Raw genomic sequence first — 7,777 nt, 5'->3', positions numbered from 1 at the left:
ATATATATAATTCCTCGGTACGTGTGATGTCACTGAACTCCTAAACGGCTTAACCGATTTACTTGAAGTTTTTAGAGAAATATAGATCTTTGTGCTGTGCGTGTTTGTAGATAGTAAAATTTTCAATTTAATATGTAAGAAAGAAGAAAGGAGCATAAATGTTTTATTCATCGATCTACCAGGGTTGCATTCGAAAAGAATGCATTTACAAAAAATGGAAAGATGTTGTTTTTTTGTGTATAAAAAAAGTTCTCTTATTTTTTTTTATTCATAAATTTCATAAAAAGTACAAGTTTTTGTAAAATTCTAAACATAACTACTTTTACACATCTAGTAAATTTTATCACTGTAACTCACCAAAAACAGTTTTTTCAATCAATTGAAAAAAAATGTACTCTACTTTGTTTTTTTAATACATTTAAAAAAAATAAAAGATGAAATTTTTGGCTAATTAAAACGATGTCTTATGCCCATGTGTGACTAGTCTGATGAGGAATACAGTTGTGCGTATGAAAAAGAACCAGAATCCTTTCGGCGTGATCGTAGCTCTCGGGTAAAAATCCTAGATTGAAAATCGTGGGAAGAAAAGTCTATGTTGTAATGAAGTGGTTGGCGCGCTCGCATAGCGGTAGAATGATCAATTCACCACTGGGTGCTACTGGCAAAACGATGATGCTGTGATTAATTATTTGAAAAGTTTATACATATATTAACAATAAAATTACACGGACCAGGAGAGCGAAATATAAAAGTACATTTTTGAAGCAAAAGTAAAAAATTTGTAATTTTTTCAATTTTATGTAAAGTTAGGAATCTACACGGATAAATTTAAAACTAAGAGTAACTCCTTTATATAAAGGTGGAGATCGAACGGAACTTAGTTACTATCAAATCTAGCTGTATTTTATAAAATCTTCGAAAAATATAAACATAAACGATTAATGGGTCATATAAAATATCTCAACATAATATGCTTAAACCATCGTGGTTTTCAAGAATAAAAAGGAACTGGAATCGCCCTAGTAAATTTAATAAATTACATTTAAACAAACATGGATTCTGAAGTTCCGATCACAGGAGCTATATTAGATTTTTAAAAAGCCTTTGATACGGTACACGTTGAGACCATGATGAAAAAATTTAATAATATTGGATTAAAATCTCTAGAATGTTAACTACTAAAATCGTACTTAACAAATCGGAAGCTGTATACCTTTATAAATGCCATTTTGTAAGAAGACAAATAAACGGAACTCGTTGATGCACCGAGCTGTACAATTATATTATAAGGAAATACCATTTGAAACTTATTTCTCTTAAGAACAAAAAAAAATATATTTGGATGTAAGTTAAAAAAACATGTGTGTAGCAGATAAGTTTGTTTTTAAAAAGTAATCTTATTCGAGTTGGCTTTAAAGAAGTTTTTTTTTAAGTATAGGTATGTGTATAGTTTGGAAATGTTAATAATTAGTTTATTTTTTAATAATAATTATATATAAGTTAATATTAGGACATTCATATATCATGTTTGTACTATTTTATGACTAAATATAAAAAATCGAAACAACAGTAAAATACAAACAGTAAATTTTGGAGTACCACAAGGATCTATTTTGGGTCCACTATTATATATTGTATATATTAATGACTTATCACAGTAAAATTTGAAAGGAAAAAATATTATTTAAGCCGACAACATTGGACTATTCTATAAAAACTAAACAAACGATGACATAAATGAAGACTTAACTATGTTGAATTAATGAACAAACACAAACTAATTACACTGGATGAAAAAAATGCAATATTACCCATTTTTAATCTAGAAAAAAAAATCATAAAGTACTCGTAGATGCTTACATAAATGATGAACGACTAACTGAAATTAAATATGTTAAATACTTAAGACTAACAATAGACAGACAATTGACTCGGACAATTCATATCAACAATTTAATTAGCAAAATGGCGTCATTTGGAGTCTTTTTTTAAATCAAAAACTTTGGTCCGGAAATTGAAAAAAATATATAATGTATGAAGCCTATGTAAAAACTAAAATATGTTATATGCAACAACTATGAGAAACAGGAAATCAAAATAACATTAACAGACTACAAAGAAAGCAAAATAAAAATTAAAGTTAGTGTATGACCTCCCCTATCTAACAGCAACTAAAGAACTCTTTTAACAAACTAAGCAATTAAATGTAACTGAACTCTTTAAACTAGAATCCTTAAAATTTATTCATAAATTATCCACTGATGTAATTGTAGACGAAAAACTAAAATTTGGAAAAAAGTGTAGTAAATATGGACAAAATACGAGAATATCAGAAAAATATCATACACAACCTTCTAAAACAAGACAAGGACAGTCGAGACTAATAAACCAGGGACTGAAATTATACAATAAACAACCAGATAAAACTTAACAAAAGACTGAGACAACCTTTACAAAAGATGTTTAAAATATTATCATTTACAGTAGAAAATGAATTTTAAAAGTAAAAATATTTTGTTTTTTTTTTTATTGAAATTTTTTTCACAAGCATGCATCTAAACAATTTTTATAATTCCCGCCAAACAGCAAAAGCAGTTTTTTGCAGGGATTTCTCTCTTTAAATATTTTGGTAACACAATATAATAATGTTTACATAAAATTTAAAGAAATCTTAAATATATCAATAAAATAAAAGTTTTAAAAAAATAAAAACAATAAATCAAGTCTTTTTTGATACTGAAATATATAAAAAAATAAACAAACGCTTTTTTTGACACTGTTTTAAATTGTTTGGTTTCACAATTTTTTTATTTTTTTTTACACACTAAACTTAGAATTTAAGAAAAAGATTTTTAAAACCAATGTAAAATGTTTGTAACGTGTAAGGGTTTATGAATATTTAAAAAAATATATACATACTAGATTTTACTTGCAACTTATATCGCGCGATAATAAGGGAGAAATTATTGATGTCATTAAACAATAAGAATTTTCCTTGTGAAATAACATGTTATTTAGAGATAAAAAGTAGCCTGTATTGATTGCCGGTTCCCGACAAAATGGTGATCTGTTAGTCAATGGCGACGTATCATCGATATTCTGTTTTAATATCAATTCATTTTTTGCAGTGAGAATATTCCCAAGGAAGCGATATGTTTTTTCGGGATGAAAAGTAACCCACGACTCTTTTCTGCTCTCCTGGTATCTCTTTGCAAAACCACGTTGTTCGGTTTCTCCGTTACGACGTAAAGGAAACACAAGCAAACAGTCAAAAACACATTCGCAATTATAATATAAGTATGGATTTTTCATTATTGATTAAATTTTTGGCTAATTAAAACGAAGCCTGATTATAAAAATCTTTTTTAATTACTTTGAAATCACAGTGGCCCTTTGCGATATGTAAAAATTTCGTGAAGAGGAGCAGGTGCCTTGTCCCCCCGCAGTGTATGGCGCCCTTCTTAATAAAGAAATTACATTTCATTGCCAATTTATGTCGACCGGACCGCAGACACTTATACGAAGCGGCACTTAACACGTTTCGTTAATATTCCAAATTGTTTATTTATTTTGCAATGGCGTTGGCAAAGGTAGACCACCCTCCTACCTCACTATCCCCAGCCTCTCCACTTTCTACATACTGTACACCGAAATTTTAAACCTGAAACCGGTAGAGGTAAATGAGTTCCAAAAGCTCATAGGTCCTGTAAATGCATAGACTTCCATATTCTATCTATTATGATATGTAAGGATATTAGAAGCTGACTTATAAATCTCCATTGAAGTAATTACTGAGATATTTGCGAAAATCTTTGTAAAAAGGAAATTTGAAATTTCTAATTATGCTTCACTAACTCAATGGAAAATGCTTAGTTCGTGGTGTCAAGTAGTATAATTAAAATCTGTTTTTGCAAGATTTATTGACGGTTTTGAAAGGGAAATATCACATACTACGAATACCGATAAAAATTTATGAAATGGATTTCGAAATCAATATGGAAATCGTGAAAAAAGGTTTTCATATTTAAATTTTTAAAAGAAGTTTTAAAAAATACGTCACTAGAAAAACGCGTCATTTTTGGCCTTGATAGTTGGGACGTAAATTTTTGTGTTCAATCATAATGTTCTTAACAAATTCGAATGGTCAGGAACAAATAAAAATGAATCGTGACGTATTAAGGGCGTGCCCAATGGAATGACCGTTTTCGTGGGAATTCAAAATTACAATTTTTTTTTTTTTTTATGGTTCTAATTAGTAAAAAAAAATATTTTTTACTGTTCAGTATTTCATAGACCTTTATATCTTTAAAAGTGTAATTATATCATATCCTGCTGGATATCAAACCAAGGACTTCAAAAATGGTAGACGATCGCGTCTGCGACGCAACAAGGCCGATTTATCTCCACTCGATTTTGTCGTTCAAGATTTTTACCTGAGAGTAGCCATCGAGTAGGAAACACTGGTTCTATTTCATACACAAAACGGTATTCTTCACCCGTCTGGACACAGAGAGCAAACAATTTTTTTTTTAATACTTAATTTGGTTATAAATTTGTTGCAACAGAGAGGGAAAACATTTGTAAATTTACATGGCCTATGACTGACTACATTTAAACCAGTCAATGATAGGTCATAAGCCCTGTAAATGCCTAGACTTCCATATTCCCTTCTCAAAAATGTTTTTCCAACAAATGTAGATCTGAATAACTCTTTGGGCAAAAAGTTTAGCCTGTCTGCAAACATTTGGAGATACTCAAAACATTGTTGGATTGTTGACATAACTTGGTTATTTATTAAAATTTAATTTATATTGTTTTTCATTTAACATTACTCGTTTCTTGTTACTGTGGGTATTTTTGATATTAAATGTATTATTCTGATAGGCGTAAAAACTTGTCTTTAATACGCGTAATGGGATGGGGTTGTTCAGTCGCTATCGATACCAATCAGGAATGTTTATTGACAATTCATATCCTGACAGAATCGCAACAGATGATTCGACACAATTAAGAATGTTCGAGTGTAATGGAACATTACGGGATATAGAAAAAATCGAACGACTTTTTGATACAGGTGTCCTACAACACGTAGCTGCGTTTCATTCGCTCGCGTTGAAAACACGCGGGGTAACCGAGATAGCGGATCGTAAAAAATGTTGACAGTCATCATCAATCGAATTTTAATTCAATAAAAGAACTCTTTTGATCATAAGCGAATATTAAATGTTATACTCGTATTTACAAAAAATACAGAAAATGTACTTACTGGAAGTAGTAGTTTTAGTATACGGCCATCAATGCTCCGTCTTCGATTTGCTAGGGTACTTTTTTTGCTGTGTAATAAACTACTTAATAATATTAATAATATTTGGCTGATTTATATAGCGCCATTTTTGTAAAAAATCACCTCAGGGGTGTTTTACAATTGTATATCTAAACTTACATTCTAACTAAACTTAAGTGATATATTATATTTCCAGATTTAAAATTGAGGGTATGATAGTTTAAAGAAGTGGGATTTTAGTTGGGATCTGAACTGACTGGGACTGTCGATGATTCGCAAGTTTGAAGGCAATTAAAATAAAAAATCAATAATTTATTTAATTATCAAAATAGCAACATTATTGAGTTTTTTTTAATTTTATTTATTTTTTATTCAGATAGCAAATATAAATACATTATTACTACAAAATACAAAGTTTACATTTATTAAATACGTATATTTACATCAATGTTTCCCATTACGAAAAATAAAAAAAAACATTATTGTGTACATAATAGAGAGTGACGTCTCACAATAGTTTTTTTATTTTATTTTTAATTATTAATATTTTTAGGATAACGTATATAAATTACAAAAAAATATATGAACGGTGTTTTTAATTAGTGCTACACAACGAAGAATTATAAATGTAACTTTTCACTTCTTTCTTAAATATGTTGTATTCCTGACATTACTTTTTATTTTTTTTGTTAATTTCATTTAAGAAAAATATTCCTCTGTAAGTTTAATGATGTGCTGCAGTTGTTTTTAATTTGGGAATTAAGATATTACCATCTGTTTTTCTAGGTCGCGCACTTATCATTAAAGTGCTTATCAATAACTTTGTTCCAAAAACAGAAAAAAAACATAAATTAATAAATGAAGCCTACGTAAAATCTAAAATATGTTATAGGCAACAACTATGGGGAACATAAAACCAAAACGATACTTAAGCTAGGGTTTCCTAAGACAGCGGTGCCCGTATCTTAACGGCCGTAGTAAACGGTGATGTGGTGGACAGCCGTCGTAGTGGTGACTAGAGAGTGGTTTTATTTTTTAACGGTGTTATCAACACCATTTTTATAGGAAACCACTCTCTAGTCACCGTTACGACGGCTGTCAACCGTATCAATGTTCACTACGGCCGTTAAAATACGGGCACCGCTGTCCTAGGAAACTCTAGCTTTACAGATTAGAAAGACAGAAAAATAAAATATTAAAGTTAGAACATGACCTCTTTTATCTAACAGCATCAAAGAACTCTTTAAACAATTAAATGTAACTGAACTTTTTCAACTAGAATTCTTAAAATTTATTCAAAAATAAGCTACAGTTAAAAACAAAGTAGTAGACAAAGAACTAAAACTTGGAAAAAAATTTAGTCAACACAGACGCAATGCAAAAATACCAAAATAATATTTTTAAAAAAAATTTAAACGATACGTGATTGTATAACGAAGGAATACCGAAAATTTTAACACAAAATGTATTTTATTTATGGAGAGACAAGTTATTAGATGCAATGTGTACTAGCTACCCATCACCGGGAAGGGAGTGTTAAAATCTAAACTGCAATTCCAGAATAGGTCTCCTTACAAGTTAGCAGTTAGCAGTTTGCGGGGAGGTAGCAGGTAGCAAGTAATAAAGCCGGTCTCTGCATATAAAGTTATTAATTTATTTAAATGGATCAATGTTTGTTAAGGAGTTGCGTGCAGTAGCAATCTTGTTACTGATATTTCTTAACGATTATATCTCCACAATCATTATTATTTCTCTTTTATATCGCGTCGGTGATACTCATAATCATATTTGTTTTTGTGTTTTCGTGCCTCTCCTTGGCAACTTTATACGCGGTACATACTTGAACAGTTCATTGAGCGATTACTACCGGCAACCTTAAAAAATCTTTTTATGAATATAACGTGTTCATACATTATAGTTATGTATTTATTTATACGCCCAATAGATATTTAAAAGGACGATATGCATTAAATGATAGCAAAAAAGGCATTTGTTACAATTGAACTGCAATTAAAAATGTATTTAAAATTTTAAACAATAAATAAATACAAACCAACTTTGTTTTTAAACATCTAAATTTTTTTTCTACCGACCGGTTTCAAAACTGCTCAGGCTTCTTTATTAAGATATAATAAACTAATGAATTATATCTTATTTTATTTTAATAGTGATAAAAAATTTATGTAAAACCCTCTCTAAACACGGGTTTTCACTCGATTAGAGAGTAGAAACGTTATTATTAACAATGTATTTACAAAAAAAAAAAATGTATTTATTTTGTAATTTTTTTTTCAATATCAACTTACATTAAAAAAATACATCGAAACATATATATATGAGGGTAATAAGTCATGTTTTTGGGTGGTCCTAGCTCACATAGTTGTTGTTTTTTTTACAAAAGCAAAACAATTGAGAAACGCCAATGATAAATATATATTTTTTAAATTTTATTTTATTTTATTTAGAAAACATACAGTCATTCATAATAAGTAT

This window comes from Micrasema longulum, unplaced genomic scaffold (genome assembly GCF_059751315.1).
Source record: "Micrasema longulum isolate JH-2025_06_02 unplaced genomic scaffold, ASM5975131v1 h1tg001338l, whole genome shotgun sequence".
In the NCBI taxonomy this organism is placed as follows: domain Eukaryota; kingdom Metazoa; phylum Arthropoda; class Insecta; order Trichoptera; family Brachycentridae; genus Micrasema; species Micrasema longulum.
This window is presented reverse-complemented; position numbering follows the sequence as displayed.